Source organism: Trichosurus vulpecula, chromosome 2, assembly GCF_011100635.1.
Source record: "Trichosurus vulpecula isolate mTriVul1 chromosome 2, mTriVul1.pri, whole genome shotgun sequence".
Classification (NCBI taxonomy): domain Eukaryota; kingdom Metazoa; phylum Chordata; class Mammalia; order Diprotodontia; family Phalangeridae; genus Trichosurus; species Trichosurus vulpecula.
Genome location: NC_050574.1, coordinates 56,962,474 through 56,989,408, shown reverse-complemented (window position 1 = coordinate 56,989,408; position 26,935 = coordinate 56,962,474). Strand labels below are relative to the sequence as shown.

General features: G+C 44.2%; 1 protein-coding gene across 2 annotated transcripts in view; it reads left to right on the top strand.

The window, feature by feature from the left end:
* The first annotated feature begins 323 nt into the window (after positions 1–323).
* Positions 324–26,935, top strand: part of LUZP1 (leucine zipper protein 1) — a 101,957-nt gene continuing 75,345 nt past the window's right edge. For both annotated transcript variants that reach the window (XM_036745147.1, XM_036745146.1), the window contains exon 1: positions 324–394. The gene's annotated coding sequence lies outside the window, so the exon portion shown is untranslated. The remainder of the gene's footprint in view (positions 395–26,935) is intronic.

The window sequence follows — 26,935 nt, the reverse complement described above, 5'->3', positions numbered from 1 at the left end:
AGGGGGGAGGAGGAGAGGAAGGGAGGTGGGAGGCCGGAGAAGTGAGGAGCAATGGACGGGGGAGGATTGGGGGGAGGTCTAGAGGGGAGGTAGGGGGACAGTGCAGTGAAGGAGGAGAAGGAGGCCTGGAGCGAAGGAGAAGAGGGGCAGTGGGAGGGGGGCCTCCTCCTCCTCTTCTTCCTCCTCTCTCTTCTCCCTCTCCCCCCGCCCCCTTGGGCCCGCCCCCGGCTCCCGGCCCCGCCCCCGGCCCGGCGCTGACGTCAGCTGCGGCCCGCCCCTCATTGTCAGTCCCGTGGAGCTAGAGCTGCCGGCCGCCCGGAGGAGCCCAGCGCGGGGAGCCTCCGCAGCGCGGGCGGGCCGGGCCGGGGCCGGGGCCGGGGCCGCAGCCGCCCAGGTGAGGACGGGGCCCCGGGGAGGGCGCGGGACCTTGAGGCAGAGCCCGGCACGGGCCTCCGCGAGGGCGGGCGGCCCGGGGACCGAGCCCGGGAAGGAGCCCGGGCGGGCGCGCGGGCGCGTGGGGCACTCGCGGAGGGCGCCGAGCCTCCCTCGCGGGGGCGTCCCGAGGCCACCGGGCTGCGGCCACCTGAGCCGGAGCTCGGGGCTGACAGTCCGGACGGAGAGCGAGGCGGGCGGGTGAGTGAGGGGCGAGAGCCCCCCGGAGCCGTGGGGAGGGAGGAGGGGGCGTCCGGGGGGCGCGAGCGTGTGACCGAGCGTGTGAGTGACAGGCTGCGGAGGTGGAAGGGGCCGGCATGGTGGGCTTGATCACCCCAGAAAAGACATTGGTTGGGAGGAGACTCCAAGGAGAAATCTTGAGAAGGTGAAAAGCCGAGGAGAGCTGGGGGAGGGGGGGAAGCCGAGGTGAGGAGGGGAGAATCCGAGGTGAGGAGCGGAGAAGTTAAGGTGAGGAGGGAACAATCTGAGATGGAGGGAGAAAATCTGAGCAAAGAAGTGAGGAGGGGAGAGAATCTGCTGAAGGAAGAGACGGGGAGGAGGATCTGAGGAGCGAAGTAGGGAGGGGGGAATCTGAGAACTTAAGGAGAGGAAGAATCTACTCGGAGGAGAGGTGAGGAGGGCGCAATCAGAGGTAAGGGGCGGGAGAATCAGTGGAGAGAGAGGTCGGTCTATGTGGGGAGTAAAAACCAGAGGATAATTAGTGGAAGGTGGGAGTGGGAAGCAGGGAATCTGGGATTTGGGGCGGGAAAATGAAGTCTAAAGGATTTGAGGGCGCGGTGGTAGTGGGGTCCCCAATCGAGTATAAGGGGCTCTACGGGGAGGAGGGGAGAACCCTGAGAGGAAGGAAGTGATCATACAGGAAGAGCCCGGGAGATCGAGGAGGGGAGGGGAGAGTTTGGGAATGGGGAAGGGACAGGAACAGGAATTGGGGGTGGGAAGGAGGCCTGGCGGGTCCGAAGAGAATCCCTACTCCCCGCCCTAGTAAGGGGGTGAGGGGAGGTCAGAGGGAAAGGAAGGGAAGGGAGTGGAGTGGAGTGGAGTTCAGTTCTGTGGCTGTAGCAGCAGCAGCTGTCTGCCCTGCCTGCTGTCCCAGGCGATGCTGGTTTCGGCTTAGACCAATGGGCTGAGAAGGAATTTGAGGCATTTGCTTTGTTTAAGTTGCCAGTAGACAGTCCTTAAAACTAATTAATGATGGAATCTGAAAGGAAATGCGGGGAGAGCTCGGGGAAGGGGCTAATTACCAAGCCGGGCGCCTGGGGAGGAGGCCATGCCTGCGTTGGGGGAGCACCGCCCCCTTCCCCCCCCAGCCCCGAGTCACATTAAACTTTTCCGCAGAGTGTGCGGCTTGTCTGCCTGCCTGCTTGCCTCCTTCCCTCCCTCGGCTTCCCAGAGGAGATCTGTGCCGATCTCCCCACAGAAACCCAGAGGGTAATCATGGCTTCCAGAAGTACAGCCATGAACTGTGGTTTTGAGAGTGAGTGTCCTTTTCCAGAGAAGGGAGGGCGTCTTCAGGGAATCTCATGTCCTTGGGAGTGAGTATTCCAGGTCATGGGCCCCTCTTGAGTCGCTCTGGTATCTTGCGGTCCCGGTTAATAGCTTGGGTATGCAAGCCAAGGAGGATCGGCTGGCCACTGAGCATTTCTTCCTCACGTCAGACCCTTTCCCAGTGCCCTGGGAGCAGCGTTACGTATTGTCTCAGCAATGCCCAAGCCGGTTCTCACACTCTTGGGGTAGACACCCCCAAAGAGGAAGCGTCCTAGACTAGAGACTAGATATACTGACCTGCCTGCCGTGCTAGTCCCACCTCCCCTGACTCACTCAGTGACCTTGGGGGAAGGGACTTCTGTTGTCTTATCTGACAATTGAGGATAATACTCCCAGGCCCTCCCAGCCTCGTGGGGATGTTATGAGGGGCGGTGTCTCTCTGAGGTACATTTCTTTTACCAGCTGATTGCTGCTCAGTACTAATTAGCTGGCCTGGTATCAGAACTGAGGACATTCAATTCCTCCTATGAGTTGTCTCCACCATCTCACAACAGTGGACCGTGGAGTAGGGATTTTAGATCTGCAAGGAACCTTCCAGATCATGTAATCTCTCTCATTTTTTGTTGTTCAGTCCTTTCAGTCCTGTCGGACTCTTTCTGACCCCATTTGGGGTTTTCTTGGCAAAGATACTGGAGTGGTTTTGTCATTTTCTCCTCCAACTCATTTTACAGATGAGGAAACTGAGGCAAACAGGGTCAAGTGACTTGTCCAGGGTCACACAGCTAGGAAGTGTCAGAGGCTGGATTTGAACTGAGGAAGAGGAGTCTTTCTGACTCCAGGCACTCTGTCTACTGTGCCACCGAGCTGCCCCTCTCATTTTACGGAATAGGAAACTGAGGTCCTGGGGGAGGGAAGTAACTTACCCAGGGTCACACAGCTAATGTCAGAGGTTGGAACTCTGCCTCTGATAGATTCAGTGCTCTCTCCACTGTGCTATTTTCAGTGGGAGAACATGAGCTGTCATACTTTGCAAACACACCTTTCCATCACCCCTTTGCGGGAGTGGAGTGTTTTGAATGGCTAAGTGAAGTAACCAAGTAGAAAATTCTTCTGTCAGAAATAATTATTTTGGTTCGTATTTCCCCTTAGGGCAGATATGTTTTTGATCACTTTGCTTTGTGGAATTTTCCAAGTTTCTAAAATTAAACTATTTTCCTAAACATTGTAAGAAGATCTATTTGAGCAAACTGGGAATAGTTTGCTGGGGGAGGGGTCAGTGGGAAGTTGGGGGCATGAGTGAACCAGCAGAAATCTAAGTTTCCTGGATTGTTTCAATTTCTCAAATACTGTCCACTTTTCTCAGTTATAGTCTATTTGTATATAGGTCTAATCACCCCTACTAAGCTATTTGAGGGTAGGGAGCATGTTCTCATCATCTCCCCCTCCCCAGTGACTAGTATATTATACGTAGTAGTCACTTAACAAATATTAGGTGAATAAAAAAATGAGCAGTTTTGTTAGAGCTGTCAGGGACCTTAGAAGGGGGGGGGAGGAAGTAAACATTTGTTAATCACCTACTGTGTGCCAAGCTTAAATACTTTGGCCACATGACGAGATGAAGAGACTCATTGGAAAAGACCCTGATGTTGGGAAAGATTGAAGGCAAAGAGAAAATGGGGCAAAAGAGGAGGAGATGCATAGTGTCATGGATGACCATTAGCCAAGACAGACTTTGAGAGATAGTGGAGGACAGAAGAGCCTGATATACTGTAGTCCATGGGGTCATGAAGAGTCAGACAGGACTGAATGATTGAACAACCTATGTACTGTGCTGATTGCTTTTACAAATATTATCTCATTTGATCCAAGAGATTATCTAATTCAGCATTATCATTTTACAGATGAAGAAACTGAGGCCTGTAGGCTTGAACTGACTTGCCCAAGGTCACACAGATTTCAGCCTACTTCCGAGGGTTTTTTTTTCCTCCATACACTTAAGCGTTATTATTTTTGGGGGACTCTTTGTACATTTGACCTAGCTTTCTTTAGTTCTTGGAAGTTAACTTTTCTTCATTAAAGTGACCTGGATTCTAGTGCTGGCTTTGACGTGGAGAGAAACTCTGTGAACCAGGGCGGTCACTTAAGTCACTCTTTAGAAAAGGAGGATACATACTTATACCATTGTCTCACAATAGTGTTGTCAGAATCCACAAAACAAGCATTTGTTAGGTTGTTGCTATATCTTGGTGTCATAGATTTGTGTCTGGAAGTGATTTTAGAGGGTCTGTGCAGAGTACTGCATGAAAAACCTGCCCCCACAGAACTGACATCCTCTGGGGGAAATGCACCAGAAAATGTTTTTTGTCGGGGGCTTGATGGTTTTTAGTTTGACGCATAGAAATTGATGGCAGTACATAGTAGGCACTTTATAAGATGGCTGATGAGGTTGGTAGTATTCCTCAGAAGAAAATGTCAAGAGCTGGAGAGTTTCTGTTGCAGTGGTTTGATGTGGTCAGGGTGTGTGTATGGGTGGTTGTGGGAAGAAAGGTGGTGTCAAACTATCTTTTTTCACTTGTAGAAGCCCTCTCTGTGATATTCAGGAACAGAAAGTGTTATATATCTCTGGCAGCTTTTAAGGCAGTTCAGTAAAGATAAGCTACATATCCCAGTCAAGAGGTAGTCTCTCCCAAACCTTAACCTAAAGGGGTGGTACAATGGGAACTATTCCTAATAATGGAATTTTCATTTTTAACATGTTTGGTTTGGGGGAGGTCGTTCTATTTTGTGTGTATTTGGGGGTAAGGCACTTTTGGTAAGGATTTCTGCTGGCACCTGAGGCTTTGATGAAATTTACAATTAGAAGAGACTCCATTGTCCCTGTCTGGTCAGAGAGAGAGTTTACCCACGTGACTTGGTCAAGGCTGGAAAAAGTAGTAGCTGTACATTTCTTTAAGGTTTACAAAACACTTTATTTATAATAACTGGTGAGGTAGGTAGCGAAAGTACATCATCCCCATTTTATAGATGTGGAAACTGAGGCTCAAAGGAGTGAGTTAAATGATTTATTGGCCCAAAGTTACACAGGTAGAAAGTGTCAGAGCCAGGATTGAAAAGGTTTTTTAGACCTGAGTCGTAAGTCCAGTGCTCCATTCTCTGCTTCTTCGTCTAGAGGAAGAGTATCATGTCTGGTGAAGCCTAGGGATCTCTTCTTAGAACAAGGTTTTTAAATACATGTGATAAAATACATAGGATTATAAGAGAAATCATATATATATACACACATATGATTTACACATATGTATATATACATATATAACCACATATACACATACATGTTAATATAGGACACTAATATATAGCTAATGTATAACACCAACATATATAAATCTATACTATACAACAAACATGCTATTTACATAATATGAACAATATGAGACATCATTCTATTAAAATATCAAAATATTTTACAAACAAGTTCATCATCCCTCAGTTAAGAACCCCTACTCTAGAAAGATTCACTAAATAATTTAAATTGCTAAGTTAAAGGTGAGGTGAAGAAGCAAGGGATCAGGAGAAATGGAGATGACGAGGGTTGCTAGTGTAAGGCAAGGAGAAATATATCAGGGCTCACAGAATCTCAGGGACAGTAGCAGTTACTAGAGACGCTGTTAAAATTGATCAGAAAGCTGGGTATTCGTATGTTCCCTTTAGGAAATGTTAGCCCCTAGGGGACAGAGGCTGATATTTTTATGTAGGACTATATGATAAGGGGCTTTTCTCTGTTCTTTGAGTATTCCAAAACCTTGATCTCTAACCCTTAGGAACTAACATTTCATAAATGCAGCACTTCAAGTGAAAAAAAAAAAAACATCTACAACATCTTAGTTTTCTGACAAAACCCGGGTTCTTTTTTCCATCTGATAATTTCTCTAGTCTTTGATCCATTCCTAGACTTCATGCAGCCCTGCTCCTTGTTTTTTCTTCAGAGAAATCTCTAAAATCCCTGTGTTTACCTCTTCTATTCCCACTCCTCATAATTTGTCACCCTATTTTCAATTCTAGTGCTCCATAATACCAACTCACACTTAGAAAAGTTTGTGTCTACAAATTCCTTTGGTCAGAATCGCTGTTAGTTGGTAGAAGCGTTGTGATCACCATTTGTAAGGTGAGGAATCAGTTTTGGAGAAGATACATATTGGATCCATGGTCAAACAATTTGGCCCTCAGACCCAGGCTCTCTTGATACCTCCAGTACCTTACTCTTAATCTACTTTGAAGCCCCCACATGGAAGTCGGTTCCCACAGTTCTCTAGTTTCTGTGGGAAGCACCATTTAATGAACCAAACAGAAGTCAGAGGCACCCTGCCCCACCCAGTATACCACCCCAACATTTGAGAAACTTTAAAAATTTTATCGAAATTAACTTGATCCATTCAAATCATTGTATCATAGCACCTTTTCAGACACCATTGCTTTCCTCTACTGTTTGCTTCTTGTCATCCAGAGACCTTGTGTCCCATTTCCCAGGAAACCTGCCCAATTAACCTGTTGCTCAGCACACCTGCAAGTATCACTTCATTTTGGTAAATGCCTCTCCAGTATTTACTATGATGACATCCCCATCTCTTATCAGTTATCTTCCTTCTTTAGAATATTAAGGTTCTGCGATCTCACTAGTAGTGGAGCAGATATTTGCTCAGGTTGACAAAAATGCAGCTCTTGGTGCTCACCTCCTCTGAACTTAGCCAGGCTGATTCTTGAACAGCGTATTGGGAGCCTATTGCCTGACCTTTCTTCACTCCACAGAGGGCCCAGAGCTCTCCTGGTATAACCTTTGAGAAGCCTGGCTTGACCTTCATGCCCCCATGAAGCATTAGACTCTAATGAGTGAGGAACTTAGCAGAAGTTCCTTATTTCCTATTACCTTCAGTATAAAATCCAAACTCCATGGCCTGGCATTTAAGGACTCTCACAATCTGTTCCTGCTCCTCTCTGATCAGTGACTAACCTTCAATTTTGACTAGGTCTGTCCACTTATTGTTCCCTGAATGTGCTTCCTGCTTGTCTACATCATTACCTTTATCTTCTTACTTTCCCCACTATGGTTGCCTGACACTTCTCTAGCCTTTAAAGTCCTACATATCCTTCAAGGTCGTTGAGGCTTCTCCCTACCAATCCAGCTCATAATTGGCTCTTTCTTCTCCAAATTCCTACAGCATTTATTTATTGCTTTTTGCCTCTATCACTCATTTGACACATCCTTAATTGATTTTTTCACATGCCTATGTCTTATGTCTCCAAAGAGATTTTAGTTTTCATAATAGTAGGACCTGGTTTTTCTTATATCCGTCACCATCTTCTTGAATATACTAGGTGCTTATAAATGTTTTCTAACTTTAATCATTGCTATAGTCTTCATCATAAATTGACATTTACATAGCACTTTCATTTTTGCTAAATGCTTTAGAGACATTATAACTTGCTCATTTGAACCTCACAATAATTCTTTGAGTTAGGTAAGCACTACAGATATTATTATCACCATGTTACAGATCAAGAAACTGAGGTTGCTTGAATTTAAGTGACCTGCCCATGGTCAGGTAGCTAATTGGCGTTAGAGGTATGACAACTCAGGCATTGTGGTCCAAATAATACCAGATTAGGTATATAGAATTTATATTACAAAGTGAGAGAGAGAGACGGAGAGGGAGGGAAGGAGGGGGAGAGAGAGAGAGAGAGAGAGAGAGAGAGAGAGAGAGAGAGAGTCACTGAGGGGGGGGGGGATCAGGGAAGGCCTTCCATAGTAGGTGTGATCTGAGGGAAGCTAGTGATTCAACTAGACAGAGGTTAAGAGAGAATGAGTACATTCAGGACTTGAGAAATTACTTATATAAAGGCCCAGAGATGGCGTGTTATACATGTAAGGGTAGGAGATGGTGGGGCAACAGCTAGCAAGTCAGTTTGGAAGAGAATACATGATGGAGAATAATATGAAATAAGACAGAAAAGGTAGATGGGGGCCAAATTATGAGGGCTTTTTTAAATGCTGTGCTGAGGATTCTGTATTTTATCCTTGAAGTAATGGGGAACCACTGAATAGTTTTCATGGGCTGGTAGTTAAAATGATGGTTAGAACTATATTTTAGCAATATCAGTTCAGCCTGTGGAAGGGAGAAGACTGCAAGTTCCCTAACCTTCCTGGGCCTCCTTTTCTTTATCTTTAAAAGGAAGAGTTTGGCCTAAATGAGTGTTTTTAAACTTTTTTGCGTGTCTTAGGCCCTTGTGTGTCTGATGAATGCTGTAGCCCTCATCTTCAAATAATGTTTTTTATTTTTAAAAATCATTTAAAGTAATGCTAGATTCCAGTTAAAGTAAGTTAGTGAAAATAAGGATACTAATAATAATTATATGTGTTTTCCCATCCAAATTTGTAGATCTCCTGAAATCTATTCACAGACCTCTTAGTGGTCCTTCTGTTCCAGGTTAAAAACCCTTATATCATCTCGAGATCCCATCTACCTTGATGATTCTTCTCTCACACACTTCTCTCTTTCTCTCTCAGGCACATTGCAATCCAGCCAGATTGGATCACCAAGCCCTTCTTTAAACTAGTCCAGTGTGTTTGTCCTTGCTGTATCCTCTTTCCTTGGGATGTGCCTTCCCCTCTTCTTGAAATGCTCCTGATTTTTGAAGGATCAGTTGACTTGCCATGTCTTCCGTGAAGCCTTCCCTAATCTTTCCCTCTCTTCCCCAGTCACCCCAAGCCAGTGATGTTGGTGTCATCCACCTTGGTGGTTTCAGTTGGGTCCCAGTCCTGTCCACAGATGCTCCTATGAGTTCCGTTATTGACCATGTGCTAGCTCTGCAAAATGCTTTCTTGGCCAATAAATAAATAAATGCTTGCTTGAGTTATTAATGCTTTCACTGTGAAGCTGTGGGCTAGAAGAGGTGTGAGGTGGGGTGAGATGGGGAGGGGGGAGCTGAGTTAGCTTCTTCAGCAAAACACACTTTATTTTGATGACAACCATAAAAACCTTGAAGCCAGTTAAGTCTATTTAAAGCTACCAAGACCAGCCAGTAGTAAACTCTTGGTAGTTTATTCTCTTTCCTGGCCCTATGGTAGGTTTTTATTGAAATCTTAGTTTGCTTAATTTGAATTAGCAGTTGGAAGACCCAATTTAATAATTTTTCTTTAAAAATTGTTTTTCCATTTTAACGTGTCTTTGTGTATTTTTCACAACTGATGTAAATGTAGGTCTATTTATTAAGCATTAAAAACGCTATACTTAAAAGCAACGATTCATCATTTTGATCACTTCTTTCCCTTTCCCCATCAATTCTGTAGCTTCATCAGGAAATTGGTGACTTGGTAATTTTATTTATTGAAGTTAATGCCAGTGGTTATTGAGCAATAGGCATATAAATTGTTTAATTAATTGAAACAAGCTTGGTGAGCATTGAATTTCTAGGTCTGGGGCTGGAAGGGACTTCGGAGGCCATCTGGTTCAACCTCCTGAGGAAACTAGGAGGTTGTGACTTGAGTTCTCTGTCTCTGAAGGCCATCCAGCATAAGCTGGGTGACTGGCCACTTATTTGTCAGGGATGTTTAAAGCTTGACTTCTAAACTCAAGGACTAGGAAACTTGAGGTCCCTCCTAGCTCTGAGATGCCAGAATTCTATTCTTGAAAGTTTCAGGAAAAATTTTACTTTTTGCTAAAATCAGCCTGTATATATATATATATATATATTCTAAACTACTTTTAAGTTATGTGAAATGTTTCATACGCTAGACCAAAATGAAGAACTTAGTAGCAAAATTCATGTTTAGTGAGAATCCTTTCAACTGAGAAAACTTTTATTCCATATAGAATTACAAAGAATGATTAGAGTTGGAAGGGACTTTTAGCAATCATGTGATCTTATTTTATAGATAAGGAAACTGAGGTCTATAGAAGTGGAATGACTTGCTTTCTTCCTTTCTGGATTTTCACACAGTTTTCCCACTTGGAATTAAGATTAGATCATCATTTAATTATTATTTGTTGAAGTTCCCTGATTTCCTTGAAAATGTTTTTCTTGACACTCAGCACTGAAACTGATGTAATGAATGGTATTAATGAGAATCTATAAACATTTATTATGCACCTACTATGTGCCAGGCTCTGTGCTAAGTACTGGTGATATAACTAATCATTGAGATAACTGAGAGATGATTGTTGGACGTTTATATTCCTAACCAACCCTTCTTAAGAGAGACCCTGGTGTGGAGGGTTGAGGATATCAGCAAAATAGTGTGTTACTGGTCACCTGGTTCATTCCTCTTATCTCATAGTAGAGAAAATCACAAGAGTCACAGAATTTCAGAGTCAGAAGAGATTTCAGAGGTCATCTTGTCCAATCTGTTCTTGAATAGAAATCTCTTCTACATGACATCCTTGACAAGTAGTTCTGTAGATTCTGCTGAAGATATTCAGTGAAGGGGAACCCACCATCTCCTGAGATAGACAATATAGGAAGAAAACTCATGAGCTCCCTTTCCCTTCTTGTCATTCTTTTTCCCCTCCCCCTAACCCATCCCACCTGACCTGTCTGCTCAAATCTTCCATTATCCAGGCTAAACATCCTTAATTCCTTGATGTTGTCTATCTCCCTCCATTTTGGTTGTCCCCGCTCTGGATATTTCTAAAATGTGTCAGTGTCCTTCTTAATTGTCCTTTTCAGAATATGGCTTCCTCTTCTTCTTTCTATATTAGACACCTTTAGTTCATCAAGATAATTAAGAACCTTTTATGTTGTAGAAGCAAGAATAGTATTGAAAGAATCATGTCTTTATTAGAGGCTCTACATAGAATGCTTCTTTTCTGAAGTCCAGAAAAATGTTTTTCGAGGAAATTAATTATACTCATTCTGGTTCCATCTAGCTCCCATATGCTCTGACTCCACTATTTCTCTAGGGGAACTAAACCTTACAAAAGCTGCTTAACCTCCCTGAGCCTTGTTCTTCTCATCTCTAAAATGAGAGGTTTGGATTAGATGGTCTTCCAGCTCTGGAATCCTGCTATGACACCATGGTTTTATTCCATCTGGTGTGTGATCTATTCGCTGAACTTTTCTTACAAGATGAAACACATATTGTCTCCTTTCAGAGAACCAGAAAATGATATACTCTCATATATATGATATATATATAATATATATTATATGTATGTATGTATATATATATAAATGATACCTTTTAAAATTGTTTTCGTATACCTTTTCTTTTAGTGCAGAATATTTCAGCAAAAGTAAAATTTCAATTAAAAACCAAAACTTTGTATTTTCTCCATCCTGACTGGCTACATTGGCTTTGAAGTCTCTGGTGCTTCTGCTGCTTAAGAAATAAGGAGTTATATGTAGAAGATATATCGGATTCCATGCCGTCTTGGGTGGGGGAGGGGGGAAGAAAATCTGGAACTCAAAATTATGTGGAATTGAATGTTGTAAACTAAAAATAAAAAATCTTAATTATAAAAAAAAAGAAAAAGAATTAGAATCTTTGCAAAAGGCTCATGAGTATTGGAATTGGCCCCACTGTAATCACATAATGGTGTCAAGGAGGAAACATGATCCCCTGCACTTCATTCCACACACCCTCCAGAAAGTAAAGCTGTCACTGAACTTGGATCAGAAAATGTTCTCAGACTGGTACCCTGGAAATAGCAAGCTCAGGAGACACAGGAAAGACTAAGCCAACCTCCTGGTCAAGTTCTAGTTTCCAGAGACCTACACAACAATTAGTGTGGATTTGAGGAAAGAAAAGTTCCCCCTTTTCCTTCAGAAGCCTTAAATATCTGTGGTCCAATTGAACAAATAAATCCCCTCCTTCTGTTTTTTCCTTAGAATCTACCTGTTCTTTCTTTTGGCCTTGCTTGTATTATAAATGCGTGGCAACAGTGTTTTCTGAGGATCTTTATTCCACAAAATACTTTGTAGGCAGAGAATCTTAGGATTTAGAGTTGGAAGACAGGACCCTGGAGAATGGCTAGTCCAATCCCCTCATTTTCCATGGAGATGAGGAAATGGGCCCAGAGAGATTAAATGATTTAACCAAGGAGTACAAGTTGTGGTGCTGAGGTCTGAACTCACCTACTCGACACTCCAACTGCATTGGTTTGCTCCTCCACATTGCTCTGTAGTAACTGTTCTCCATGGGCAGCAAGATGGCACCATGGATAGTTTGCCAGATCTGGGGTCAGGAAGACTCATTTTCCTGGGTTCGAATCTGGCCTCAGACATTTACTAGCTGGGTGACCCTGGGCAAGTCACTTAACCCCGTTGGCCTCGGTTTCCTATAAAATGAGCTGGAGGAGGAAATGGCAGATCACTCCAGTGTCTTTGCCAAGAAAACCCCAAATGGGGTCACGAGGAGTTGGTATGACTGAATAGCAACAACAACAAGAAACTACTCTCCATATTCTTTACTGAGGTCAGCATCATCCCTTTTTAAAAACCTTATCTTCCTTATTTATGAACTTAAATATCAACAAGCATGAATATTTCAATATACAAAGAACAGAGAAGAGGACTATGTATGAAATGGAATGAAACTGAATATTCTCCCCCCCCCCACCTCCCCTGGAAATAGAACCTTCCCCTCCCCCTCCCAGCATTCTACCCAAAGCCAAGATGGAAGTATGGGCTTGGCCCTGAGCCCAGGATTCGTCTCCAGTCAGTCCTGGTCTTTGACTCAATGTCTTCTGTGCTAGACATGTTGTTAGGATATTCTTCCCCTTGTAATTTCACCTTTGTTCATTCACTTGGCACGTGAGCTGATGTAGCCATCGTGAATTGGGGACTGGTAGAAAAGACTGAGGGAAGCCCTTCTTCTTGTGGAGTAGGAGTTCTTAAACTTGTTTCTGTATCATGGACCCCAGACCCCTTTGGCAGGCTGGTAAAACCTATGAACCCTTTCTCAAAATAAGGCTTTTAAGTAATTGAAGGAGAAGCTAAATTTCACTTAAAAATTAGTGAAAATAAAGATATAATCCCCCCACCCCCGTCCAAGTTCAAGTTCATGGACCCCAAGTTTAGAATTCTTGTTCTGGAGTAATTGGCCACAGTGTCACTTGCAGGCAGGTCAGAATACAAACTGTGGGCAGGGGTGGGGTTTGGCATCTCACTACCATCTCACCCAGCTGATGAAAAGAGGGGGTGGCTCAGAATGTAACCTCAGGGGTGTCTCATTCCTTCCCTTTGTGTATTTTTCCATGTCTGAAGCTCCGAGCTGCTTGGCTCTGGTGGCACACCATTTATCCCCTCTCACTTCTACCTTTCCACAGAGGGGAGGTGTCCTCCCAGCCTGAAGACAAGGGAGAGTCCCCTAAGTCTTCCCACACTGTGTCTAGTGGTCATCTTCAACCAGGGCCTTGTCTTCCTTCCTTTCTCCCTTACTGCATAGAGGCAGAGCCATGATGGGGGCTAGTTCCACAATCAAAGATTCATGAACAAGCTCATTTTTTTTTGAGGGGGGAAGGCAGGGCAATTGGGATTGAGTGACTTGCCCAAGTTCACATAGCCGGTAAGTGTGTCAAGTGTCTGAGGCCGTATTTGAACTCAGGTCCTCCTGACTCCAGGGCCGGTGCTCTACTCACTGTACCACCTAGCTGCCCCCTTAGAAATCATCTTGTCCAACTCTTCATTTTACAGATAAAGTGAGTGGCCCAAGGTCATATAGGGAATAAGTGGCAAATATCCACATTTGAACTCAGAACCTGTGACTGAATCCATCACTGAAATATTCTCTGCAGTTTAAGGATGCTGGTTGACTACACTTAAGCAACCATCTGATACAAGAGCATTTATCTAAAATCCTGTTGTGCTAAAAGTAGTGACCTTTCCCTCCTGGTGGAGTGGTCCCTCTTTATGCATCAGAACTGCTATTTCTGTCCTAAGTTAGTCATGGAAAACACCTTAGGAGCTTTTCAAGGTTTTTCCTTTTTACCATGTCTTTGTTACTAAGATGAATTCAATTTAATTAATTATCACTAATTATATAAAGAATAATAAATCATATAAAACAAATTAATAATTAAAATTTTTTTCCTGCAGTATGAACTTAACTTTTTCCTTTGTCAATAGGTAGGTCAATAGACCATTAGACTGGGACCTGTGGGATAGTTTGTTATTTATTGCTAAGTAAGGTGCCTCACATTTAATCAACGTTGAATGAACTGATTTTTTTTAATCCCTCCAACAGAGCCTAGTACAATCCATTATGCCCTGGTAGGTGCTTGGGTCACCTGGGTTCTAGTCTTGGCTCAGGCACATGCTATGATCTAGAATCACAGAATTTGAGAGTTACAAGTTGAAGCCCATTAGTCCAGTTTATTCCCCAGAGGAATGGCCACCAGTAAGTGCTTTCTCTGCTTTCTCATCTGTACCAGGATGGGTTATACCATCACTGAGGTGCCGTCAAACCCTAAGATACTAATTTGTCTATAGTAAAGTGTTCTTCCCCTCTGGTCCTGCCCCTGATGCCTCATGATAGCATGGAGGTAACCCTGGGCTCCTGCAGCCTGTGCCAGCATAACACAAGCTCTGGCAAGTCCCACCAAACTGGAAGGACTTAGATTATGGGCTTCAGGAGAGGCTGTGTCTTACATCCCTGGAGCAGCCTAGTTAAGTGTGGAAAGGCTCCACACCAGTGGGGTTGACTGTAGGGGGATGATTTTGCAGCTACAATGATTCATGAAGGCACTCTTAAAGGCACAGAGGATATACCGTCAACCCCTTTGGTTGTGGGGTCCTCACACCAAGAACGGTAGTAGTAATAGCTAGCATTTATAGAATGCTAATGCAAGGCTTGCAGAGGACTTTACAAATATCTCATTCGATCTTCACAACAGCACTGGCAGGAAGGGGTTCTTATATTCACATTTTGTAGATGGGGAACCTGAGGCAGACAGATTAAGTGTCTTGCCCAGGGTCACACAGCTAAGAAGTATTTGATGCTGGATTTGAACTCAAGTCTTCCTAACTCCAGGCCTGGCAGTCCAACCAATGTGCCACCCAACCATCTGTATTAAAACACTGATACTTGTATGGCAGTTAAAACCTTAAATTTTGTAAAATCTTTGATCACTTTGGGGTACTGTTTCAATTTTTTAGCAGATTACTTGAGATCTGCATTTGGAATGAGCAAAAGAAAAAGTCAGCATTCTGGAGTATTGGAGGGCTTAGCCCCTAAGTAAGAGGTATAACTTTCTGAGGCCCGAGAGTATAGCCCAAGGAGGTAAGGGGGAGACAGAATGTTCCCCTTAAAAAAGTTTCTCTGTGAGGATGCTGGTGCACCTTGACTTTAGCTCTTTAAGGACCTTAGAGGAGGTACCACATGGTGTGTTGATGAGAACACCGGATTAGGAGACAGGAGACCTGGATTCCAGTCCCAGTTCTGTTATTGGTTGGGTATGAGACCTTGGACAAGTCATTTTCCTCTGTTGGCTTCAGTTCTGTTCTTTGGAGTATGAGAGGGTCGGAGTAGACATCTCCCAGCTCTGACAGTATACATTCTAAGGCCCCTCCCAGTTCTGACATCCTGTGTGCTAAGGGCTCTTCTAGCTCTGACATCCTGTATTCCAAGGGCCCTCCCAGCTCTGACATTTTATGGTCTAAGGCCTCTCCCAGCTTTGACTTTCCATGTTCTAAGGGCCCTCCCAGTTTTGACATTCTGTGTTTTAAGGGCCCTCCCAGCTCTGACGTCCTGTGTTCTAAGGTCCCTCCCAACTCTGACATTCTGTGTTCTAAGGCCTTTCCCAGGTCTGACCTCCTATGTTCTAAGGGCGCTTCTAGCTCTGACATTCTGTGTTCCAAGATCCCTTCTAACTCTGACATCCTGTGTTCTAAGGGCCCTTCTAGCTCTGACATTCTGTGTTCCAAGATCCCTCCTAACTCTGACATCCTGTGTTCTAAGGGCCCTTCTAGCTCTGACATTCTGTGTTCCAAGATCCCTCCTAACTCTGACATTCTGTATTCTAAGGCCCTCCCAGCTCTGACATTCTGTGTTCTAAGGGCCCTCCCAGCTCTGACGTCCTGTGTTCTAAGGTCCCTCCCAGCTCTGACATTCTGTATTCTAAGGTCCCTCCCAGCTCTGACATTCTGTATTCTAAGGCCCTCCCAGGTCTGACATCCTGTGTTCTAAGGGCCCTTCTAGCTCTGACATTCTGTATTCTAAGGCCCTCCCAGGTCTGACATCCTGTGTTCTAAGGGCCCTTCTAGCTCTGACATTCTGTATTCTAAGGCCCTCCCAGGTCTGACATCCTGTGTTCTAAGGGCCCTTCTAGCTCTGACATTCCGTATTCTAAGACCCTCCCAGGTCTGACATCCTGTGTTCTAAGGGCCCTTCTAGCTCTGACATTCTGTATTCTAAGGCTTCTCCCATCCCTGATGTTCTATATAGCATCCTAAGGCCCCTCAAAGTTCTAACATTTTGGGTTTTTAAAAGCCTCTTCCATTTCTGATCTTCTCTGATTATAATTTTGAAGCCCCTTCTGAATAATCTGAACAAAATGACAATTTTTGAAGGACAAAGAAACTATGTCAGATATTGCTTTTATCTCCAAAATAGCAAATAAAACAGAAGGAATTTCTTTTTGAACTTTGAAATAAAATTTGGCAAAAGATGAGACATTGTAGGTGAGAGTCTGATCTGAATATTCAGATAGATTCTTGCTAATGTATGATTCACTTACATGCATTATGCCAATATAGTAGGTAATACTAAAGCAAGTAATTCACCCTCACATTCCTAGTGTTACTATAAAGTAGTGGGAGTGATTTTTTTTCCTTTTGGAAATATGTCAGATCTGCTACAGCCAAATGTATTTTGTTTCTTTGGGGGGACTGACACACATTCCCATGGTGCTGCTGTAACTCAGAACATTTTTGGAAATATTGTTGGGAAACTTTGGAGTCTGTCATTTTTTGAATAACCTCAGTGCTGAGAGGTCATTATTCATTGAGGGGGGATTTGGATTTTGAAAATGTGCAGAAGTCATGTGAAACAAGGTTTGGGGAATAAGATGGATGATAGTAACTCACATTTATATAGTCCCTTATGTTTTCGTAGCTAAGGCAGCTGGGTGGCTCAGTGGGTGGCACAGTAGATAGTGCTCCAGGCCTGGAGTCAGGAAATCTGGTCTCAGATACTTACTAGCTGTATGACCCTGGGCAAGTCACTCAATCCTGTTTGCCTCAGTTTCCTCATCTGGAGAAGGAAATGGCGAACCACTCCAGTATCTCTGCCAAGGAAATCCCAGATGGGGTCACAAAGAGTCAGATATGACTGAACAGTAACAAATGCTTTTTGAAAGTAAGTTCTTAATGACTGGGAGTGACTGTGGTAAAGAACAAGAAACAAAAACAGTTGTGATGGTTAGAAATGAAATTGAAAAAAAATTATTAAGTGCTTACTGTATGCTGGACAAGCCTTTGGCCATACAGACACTAAACGTGTCCTTGAAGAGCTTACTCTCTTGTAGGGGCTGACGGTATAAATAGGGGAGCAAAATAACCCCATGCCTTGGAGATAGCCAGAAAGTGGCATGGAAGGCCTAGGGGGCCTGGTCAGATAAAGTGAAAGCTCCCCTGTGCTCAGAGCCCAGCATCGCAGGGCAGAAGTTGTAGTTTTACTAGGAAGAACCAAAAGAGGAGTCTGGAGTAAGAAAATGAGACTGATTTTTTTTTTTCCTTTGTAAATTTGTTCGAAGAATTCCAAAAATATTCTAAGCAGGGGCAGCCTTGTTAGAATGAGCATATGGCTTACTTTGAAGGAGATGCCACTGGGTGAGTGCAAAGCACTCAAAAATCTTAGAAAACTGTTGCAAACCCAGCCTGCCAGGTTCTGGCTGTATGGCCTTGGCTAAATCATTTCTCCTCTCTGAGTGTCGGTTGTAAAATGGTATGACCTACCTGGATGGATTGAATAAGATGGTGTGTGTGTGTATATGTGTGTATGTATGGACAGTGCTCTGTGGTTGCTTTCCTTGAATGCATTGAAAGAGGGGTGATTTTGTCGGTATTGGTGCTACCCGCCACCCTTCTCTGACACATCACAGTCTCTTCATGGCTCCTTGTGGTCTGATTTAACCCAAAAATGTGATTCCCTGGTGGCCAGCCTTCCCCTAATGAGCCTCTCTAGGCTTAGCTAAGCTGGAACCACCATGTCATCTCTTGGGAGGATGGTTTTGAAGCCTCTCTGACTTGGTAGATCCTGTTAGAGCTTGTGGGCTGCTGACATACAGCTGTTGGTGAGAGGGACAAGCTTCATCACGACAGCCAAGTGGTAGAGGATAGAGTGAATGTGAACCAGGAAGACCTGAGTTGGAATCCTGCCTCAGACACTTGCTAATTGTATGTCCCTGGGCAAGTCACTTAACCTTTCTTAGCCACAGTTTCCTTGATTATGATGACAATAGCATCACTTACTTCACTGGGTAATTGTGGAAGATCAAAACAAGATAACTTATGGAAAACACTTTGTACACTTTAAAGCACTATATAGATGGTAACTGGTATTATTATCATTGTTACTGTGGTTCTCCTTCCATGGCTGGGCACTGGAGGAGAATTTCACTGGATTTTTGTGGTCCTCTATAGTAAACAGCTCTAGGCTTTTTTTTTTTTTTTTTTTTTGAAGCTTAAGTTCAGTTTGGCAAACATGGCATTGTGTTAGATGCTGGAAGCATAAAGGTAGGCCACAGTTTCTATTCTTAATAAAAGAAAGCAGCTATGTACATAGATAATTATGAGGGAGAGTGTGATAAAATGTAAAGAAGAAATTAAGGCAAAAAAACCCAAAACCAACCACCAACCAGGTGGAATTTGTGGAGGTGCAGGGGATTAAGGATAGCTTCTGGAAGGAGGTGGCACCTGAGAAGCCAGCCACAGATCTGGAGCAGGAAGGGTCCTTAGATGTTATCTTGTCCAATTTTTGTATTTTATAGTTGAGGAAACTGAAGCCTCAGAGATGTTAAATGATTTGCCCAAAGCTGCAGGCACTAAGTGGCAGAGTCAGAATTCAAACTCAGATCCTGTGACCCCACATCAAACATTCTTTCTGCTACCCCATGCTGTATACCATATTCACTTCCAGTGGAGGCTGGGGGTGGGACCTGAGAGTCCATTTCGGATATGAGAGGTGGTGTATGGAGATAGGAGACAGCAGGATGAGAATGGGAGAGGGGAGGCAGGGCAGTTTGTCCAGAGAGTAGAGAAACTGAGCAGGGAATGTAGTATGGGAATGATAAAGACTGGAGAGGTAGGTTTGAGCTGGATTGTGGAGGGCCTTGCATACCAGGATCAGGAGTTTATACTTTTATTTGTCATAGTCAGTAGGGACTCTGGAAAGTGTTTGAATAGAATGATATGATCTGAGGGGTTTGGCTAAAGTCACAGAGCCACTGTCACTAAGTTCTGGAAGGATCCTCAAAAGGCCATCTAATTCATGCAGTACCTGAGTTTCACAGCAACCCTGTCATCTAAGTAGACCTAGTTTAGTTACACCCATTAAACAGATGAAACAGAGACTCACAGGGGAAGGTCTTGTCTCCTTGACACCATCCCCTATGAGTGGTTGTCCAGTCCCTGCTCGAAGACCTCTGGTGTGACCAACTCTTCCATTATCTTATAGGCGAATACCATTTCATTTTTGAGTTGCACTAGACACTAGTATTTCCTTGCACCGAACTTAAATTTTCTTCTGTGTAACTTGTACTCATTCCTCCTACTTCTGTCTGCTTCCACTAAGCAGAACTAGTCTAAATCCTTCCTTCCAATAAAAGCAATGCCCTTCCTAAGTCTCCAGACTTTCCAGACTCACATCCCTAGTTACTGGGGCAGTGCTCCTGGGACATTCTTCAGTCTTCTTTTTTCATTCTTTAGTCTTCTTACCACCCTTTTTACTCTTAGGAATATATTCTAACTTGTTTCTGACTTTGCTAAAACGTGCCCTGAACTGAATGAATTATTCTCGCTGTAGTCTCATCAGAGAAGAGAGGCATGATCCAATCACCTTTCTTGAGGATACCTCTTGAATGCAGCCTGTGAGGGCATGAGCTTTTTTTAGCTACCATCTCCTTCACTGAGGCAGGGCGTGTGGTAGATAAAGAGCCTACCTTGGAGTCAGGGAAACTCAGATTCAAGGTCTGCCTTGGAAGTACACCGGCTGCATGACCCTGGAGCAGGTGATTTTACCTTGTTGTGCTCCAGGTGACCATCTAAGAAGTGGCAGAGAAGGTTTCTTTATCCTGGGAGTGCCTTATACAGAAGAAATCCCCAAATCAGCCCTTGTCTTTCTCCCTGTATCACACTCAGATTGAGCTAACTCAGATTTTGTTCAAAGGGGATTGCTGTCTAGCCATACCTCCTCCGTCCTCCTTTTTCTGAAATTGATTTTTTTTTCAACCCAGGTGTCACAAATTTCATCTTAGTAGGTGTGGCCCATCCTACTTCTAGCTTCTTAAAAATCTTTTTGGATCCATACGGCAACCATGAATGTAGAGCTGGAAGCTGTCCTTTAGAGGTCATCTAGTCAGAGGATGGTAATTCTAGAGCTAGAAGAGATTTCTAGATCTAGAGTCATCCAGTCCAGCTCCCTTGTTGTACAGACGAAGAAACTGAGGTCCAGGGAATGAAGTGACCTGCCCAGGGTCGCACAGATTAGCAAGTGGTAGAACCAGGATTCAAGTGAAGGCCCTATGCCTCTGAATCCGTTGCTCTTCTCACTGTACCGATGGGGTGGTGGGACCTGGACCCCAAAGGCAAAGACCATGTCTCTGGAAGTAACCCAGCCCCCACCTGCCCGCCCCCCCCTTCCCCGACCATGAGAAAATCCTTCCCTGTTGCAGACACTTGGAGACCTGACCCTGTAATTCCTTTGATAAAGACTATCAGTACAGACACAGGGGTACTGGGCCTTGTTCAGTGCCATACTGCCTTTTAGATTTTTGTCATTCAGAGTGTCATTAGCAAGTTTATTTGGGCAGCAGCTTGAAGGATGGCTTGGAGAAGGGCCAGACTAGAGGCAGGAGGCTGTTGCTATAGTCTCCGTGGGTGCTAATGAGGGCCTACACCACACAGGGAATGATTTTATGGTGATGCTGGGTCGGGCATGTGTATCATGACCACATGAACATTGTTTTGGAAAAAACCTTTAACATGACCCATACCTTTATGCTACGTGCATAAAAATCAGTATCTTTTTTGATACCCTAAAAAGTAGAGAAGAAATTAACCTCCCCAGTGTACTGACAAGAAAACCTTCACCCTAGGAGACATGAATTAAATGGCCCCATAGAAAGGCAAGTTTTCCTTGTCCCGTTTCACCCGAGTCTCCATGTCAGTGCAGGTGTATGTAGCAGCAGGGTGGTATGAGGGGAAACATGGTGACCTGCCTTGGATGAACACATTTGTGGGCTGCCTGGTCCTGGAGACCCGATAGTCTTGTTTAGTTTCAAGGTGAGCAAGGTGAATGGAATTAGATTTTGGTCCGGTCTCTCTGGTCACCTTTATCAGAAATATGCTCTGCTCCCCATCACTTAGCTGTGGGACACTGGTCTGCTAAAGTCTCTGCTGGGATTTGGCTCTAATGCAGGGGAATGAACAGCTCGTTTAAATCTGTTGAACTGGAATCCTTTCCTGAGGCTTCTCAGCCATGAAGACTAGTTATGCTCTAAATAGGTTGATTTTGCAGAGTGCAAGTCACTGAGGCCAGACACTGCCTTGCAAAACAGAAAAATGGATGAAATTGTCTTCTGCTTCCCAATAAAGGCAGAATATGATTTAATGGGCTGGTTATTATTACTTTTTTGGTTCAAACTTGTGATTTCATGGGCTTCTGGAACTCCTGGTTTGGAAGGTCTCTTCACTGATACAATTATAGTCTTAGATGGTTTGCCTGGGGCATTGAGGGATTAAATGGCTGGGCCAAGGTTACCCTGTCAGTTTGTTTCTGACCTGCATCTTCCAGACTGCTAGCCTCTCCTTGTCTTGAGCAGAGATCTCAGGTCATATGAAATAGTGGAATAGAGGATTCTGAACACACACACACACACACCCGAGAGAGAGAGAGCGAGCGAGAGAGAGCGAGAGAGAGAGAGAGAGAGAGAGAGAGAGAGCGTGCGCCCGACCCTTATCAGTCAGTGCAATAATCATGATGTCTTCATTCTCGTAGTGGTTTTCTCACAGTCACCCTGCCCAGTAGGCAGTACAACTGTGATCAGCCCTACCAAATAGATGAAACTAAGGCACAGGCAGATGAGGAGAAAACTTGGATGATGGCTTATCAGCCATGTTGTAGAAGGTGTTCTTAGTTCTACTTTGGATAAGAAGGCTTCTGAGGCCCCTCCCAACTCAGAAGCTTGCTCAGGTGCCCACAGTAAGTAAGCCAGGGTGCAGGGTATAAGAAAAAATGGAGCTAGAGAGCCTGAGGTGGGAATGAGTCTTAACTCTTCCTTCTGCTGTATCACCAGGAGCTGCATTTAGGATTAGGGTCACTCAGGTGGTGAAGTGGATAGAGTACCTGACCTGAATTCAGGAAGACTTATCTTCTCAAGTTCAAATCTGGCCTCAGACACTTACTAGTTGTGATACTGGGCAGGTCACTTAACCTTGTTTGCCTCAGTTTCCTCATCTGTAAAATGAACCAGAGAAGGAAATGACAAACCATTTTAGTATCTTTGCCAAGAACTGGGGTCATGAAGACTGACCAACACCATGCTAGACACTGTGGTGAATATAAAGAAGAATAAAAGGCATCGCTCTGGCCCTCAGGTATTTCACAGTCGAGTTGAGGAGTAGAGATGTAGTGATGTGAAAATTCCCCAAGGATGACACAGTCCGTGACTGAAGGCCAATGTGAGCGGTAGGAGGTCCGAGTAAAATGAAACATCGTGGGCTGGAGGCTTTGGGAAAAGCTTCATGGAGGGGGTGGGGTTTCAGTTTTGCCTCGAGGGATGACTGGAATTTAGTTAGTCAGAAAGGAGTGGGGAAGAGATTCTCTAGGTTGGGGGAGAACCATGGGGGAAGGAAGTTGGAATGAACTTGGTGTGTTTGTGGGACAGTGAGGATATCAGCCTGACTGGAGAAGAAGGAGGGTTGATGTTGGAGTAGTGGGTGATAAGATTAGATCAATGGGGGGCTGGGGTCAGATTATGGAGGGCCTTGAGAGCCAGACCGAGGAGTTTGGACTTTATCCTGTCTGTAATAGAGAGTGATGAAAGCCAGGATTTTAGGGGGATTGAGCAGGCTGCATTGTACAGTTGAAGAGCCAGAGTGAGAGTGTACTTAAGAAGCTCTATTAGAGTTCAGTTTCAAGGTAATGAACATTTGGGTTAGAGCAGTGGTCAGTGTGAGTAGGAAGGGACAGACAAGTTTTGTTGAAAACAATGGCTGGACATGGGGAGGAGAGAAGAGTGACCGGTGATTCTGAGGTTATGAGGCTGGGATAAAGGATCGTGCCATTGAATGCAGAATGGAGGTAAGATTGGATATCTCTGTCCTCTGCTGATAAATAGCATTTCGCAGCCCCTGACTAAATTCCCTATCCATATTTTTGGTCCCCATTTAGTAACCATTCTTTGCCCTCTGATACCCCTATGAGGGTTCCTGGGTTTGCCTCTTTCATCCTGCCATTGGTGAACTGGCTCATTCCCCACCCAGCTCTGTATCCAGCCCTTCTTTCAGACCAGTATTCTCTCCCAAATCATGAGGGAATAAGCCGGAAGTTGAGACAGCCTTCTAGCTTTTGTATGATCCCTAAGCAGACCTGAGCACAGCATTTTAAACTTATCAAAAATTTATGAAGGCTACTTACTATCATACAAATATCTACACATGGTTACTGTGTATAAATATTGGATCAAGATTGGCTGCTAAATGGAGTGTATCCTATAGGAATTTTCATTGACTAAAATGTATCCATGTTAACTAAGCGAGCTGTAGCGGTAGTGTGTGCCATTGTCCGGGCAGCTCCAGGTTGATGATCTCTGGAATTTCTGCCCACCTCCTTCCTCCAGAAGAGTGTTTAATCTCTTGCTGAATGGTGCTTAGGGACTACTGAATGTGGTACGAATTCTGAGGTAGGAGGGGCTGCTGAAGGCCGGGGTGATCAGTCACGAATGAAGGTGGTATATTGGGAAGAGCAGCCTGGAGCCACTCCATCCTAGCTAGCCTCACGCTGTTTGTGAGACACGGAGACTAGGGATTTGGAATTTAAGGAACTTCAGTTTGAATTTGGCCTCTGCTCTGGCAATTTTCTCTCTCTGTAGCCTGGCTTCTAAGGTTATCATTTAACTTAAACTGCTCTCCAAAGTTACCAGTGGTCTCTTAACTGCCTAATCTAAAGGCGTTTTCTCAGTTCTCATCCTTCTTGACCTCTCTGCAGGCATTGACACTGTCAATCACCCTCTCCTTAACAGATCCTTTTGTGGCATTGCCTTCTCCTGGTTCTCCTAATTGTCTGACCACTCCTCAGTCTAATTTGATAGATCTTCCACCAGGTTATACCTGCTAGCCATGGTTGTCACAACAGAGATCTGTCCTGGACTCTCTTCTCTTCTCCCTCTTTGCTTGGTGATCTCATCAGCTCTCATGGATTCAATGATCATTTCTATGCATATCCTCCTGATGTCCAGTCTTGGATTTCCAACTGCTTATTGGACATCTCAAGCTTAGATGTCCCTTAGACATCTTAAACTCAAAATGACCAACAATGAACTGATGAGCTTTCCCCTGGAACCTTCCGGTGAAGAGTACTCCCATCTTCCCAGTCACCCAGACTTGCACCATCATTGCTGTCCTGACTCCTCACTGCCTGCCTCCCGCTATCCAATCTCTTGTTGCCAAGTCCTGTCAATTCTACCTTCACAAAATCTCTTGTACCTTCTCCTCTAACATTGCTACTACCTGCTGTGGGCACTTAGCACTTCACATCTGGAATATTGCAATAGGCTTTTGGTTGGTTGGTCTCCCAGTTTCAAATTTTCCTTCCCACTGTCTCCCACTCAGCCACCAAAGTAATCTTCCTAAAGCTCTGAACTTCTCACGCCCTTTCCTCCACACCAAATAAACTCCAGTAGTGGTTTATTACTTCTCAGATAAAATGTAAAGTCCTTCATATCTTGCTCCCTTACTACATTTCTAGTATTGTTATACCTGACTCCCCTCCATGTCTTGTGTCTGGTGACAATGGCCTCCTGGCTATCCCTAACACAAGATAATCCATCTCTTGACTCCTTGCATTTTCTGTCTCCTGTGCTAATTTGCCCAGCATTTCATTTGTGCGTAGTTGTTTACATACTGTCACCCCAGTTAGAATATGAGCTCCTTCAAGGTAAGGGACTGTTTTTGCCTTTCTTTGTATTCTCAGCATTTAAGGCAGTGCCTGGCACACAAGTCCTTAATACTTGCTGGCTACTTGACTGGACTTCACGTTCACCCTCTGTAAAAAGAGTTTGGATGAAATGGTCTCCAGGATTTCTTCTGACTAAAAAAGACGGTAATGCCTACTGAGTGTGCCTGTACTTGTATCCAGTTTTTTGAATGCTTTAATTCTATAAATATTGATTAAGATCTACCAGTCTTAAGTGTAGGGGGCGGGGCATGAAGATATACAAGCCCATGCCTGCCCTGGCTCCCACCTACCTCTTTAGCCTATTTCTTCTTGTTCCCTTTTGTGCCCTCTGTGGTCTAGCACCTAAACTGGACAACTTTTTCTTTCCAAAAATGCACACTCCGTAATGTGCCTCCAGGCATTTGCATGAGCTGTGGTTCCCTAGGCCTAGACTATACTTCTTTATCTCTGCCTCAGAATTCTTGCTTTCCCTTCAAGGCTCATCTCAGGTGCTGTGTCACTTTTTCCACAACGTCTTCCTGGGTATCTGCCTGCCCTAGCCTCTGGTTATCAGTGCTCACTTCTTTCTGAATTTTCCCTGTCTATAATGGTTTGTGTACGTGTTATTATCTTTCTAGTAGAACGTTGGTCTCCTGGAAGATAGGGACTGCTTTTTGTTTTTGCCCTTGCATAGTAGACCTAGCACGCCCCTTGCATTTAGTAGGTGCTTAACAGATACTTGTTGGATTGGGTCAGATTAGGTTGCAGAGCATTTCAACCAGTCTTTCTTTGCTAAAGGAGATGTCAAATGTTTGCGTTTCTTTAAAAAAAAAAAGACACTCATTGGAGAGATTTAGGAAAATGCTGCTGTTTGTAATGAGACCGGACCAATTAAATGAAACCCCCAAAGAAAAACATATGAGAACATTAAGTTAAAACAAGTTGGAGAATGTGGCCTGCAGTTTCATTGACTAGTGTTCCTTGTTTCCTCTGGGGTGGGGGTGGGGGTTGTGTAGGTGTGGCTTGTATGTGTGTACATACATGTGTGTTAGAACAAAGTTCTTTTGTCCCCTACCCTGGGACACAGCCATTTCTCGTCTTCCTCACCCAGGATTAGAGTTCTCTCTGGTCATTGTCTTCCTTGCTGTGGGTTTGAGGGTGTCAGGCCTTTGGGCCCGGTTTTTGCCATTCCTTCACCCTATTTTCCCATTGGGTCATAGGCAAATGAACCCTGGAGTTGGAATCTGTTGGTTGGAATGTTGGCTCTTCTATCTGCCCTCTCTGATCTTAGGCAAGGCATCTTATCTTTCTTGGTCTCAATTTTTTTTAATTAAATTAAAATTTAAAAGATTAACCAGAGTGCCCTCCTCCCTTGAAAAAGAAAGAAAAACAAAACCCTTGTAACAAATATGTATAGTCAAGCAAAACAAATTCCTTCATTGGCCATGCCCAGAAAAATAGCTATTTCCCAATTTGTCCTCTTGAGTTTTTTCCATCTGTAAAACGATGTTAGACTAGATGGGTGGCTTCTATCTCTACATTCTGTAATCTTGTATGTAAAATGACTGGCCATTGGGCTCTGGTGTTTATTCTGTGGCCTACTGAAAATGATGATGCTAGGCTTGCATG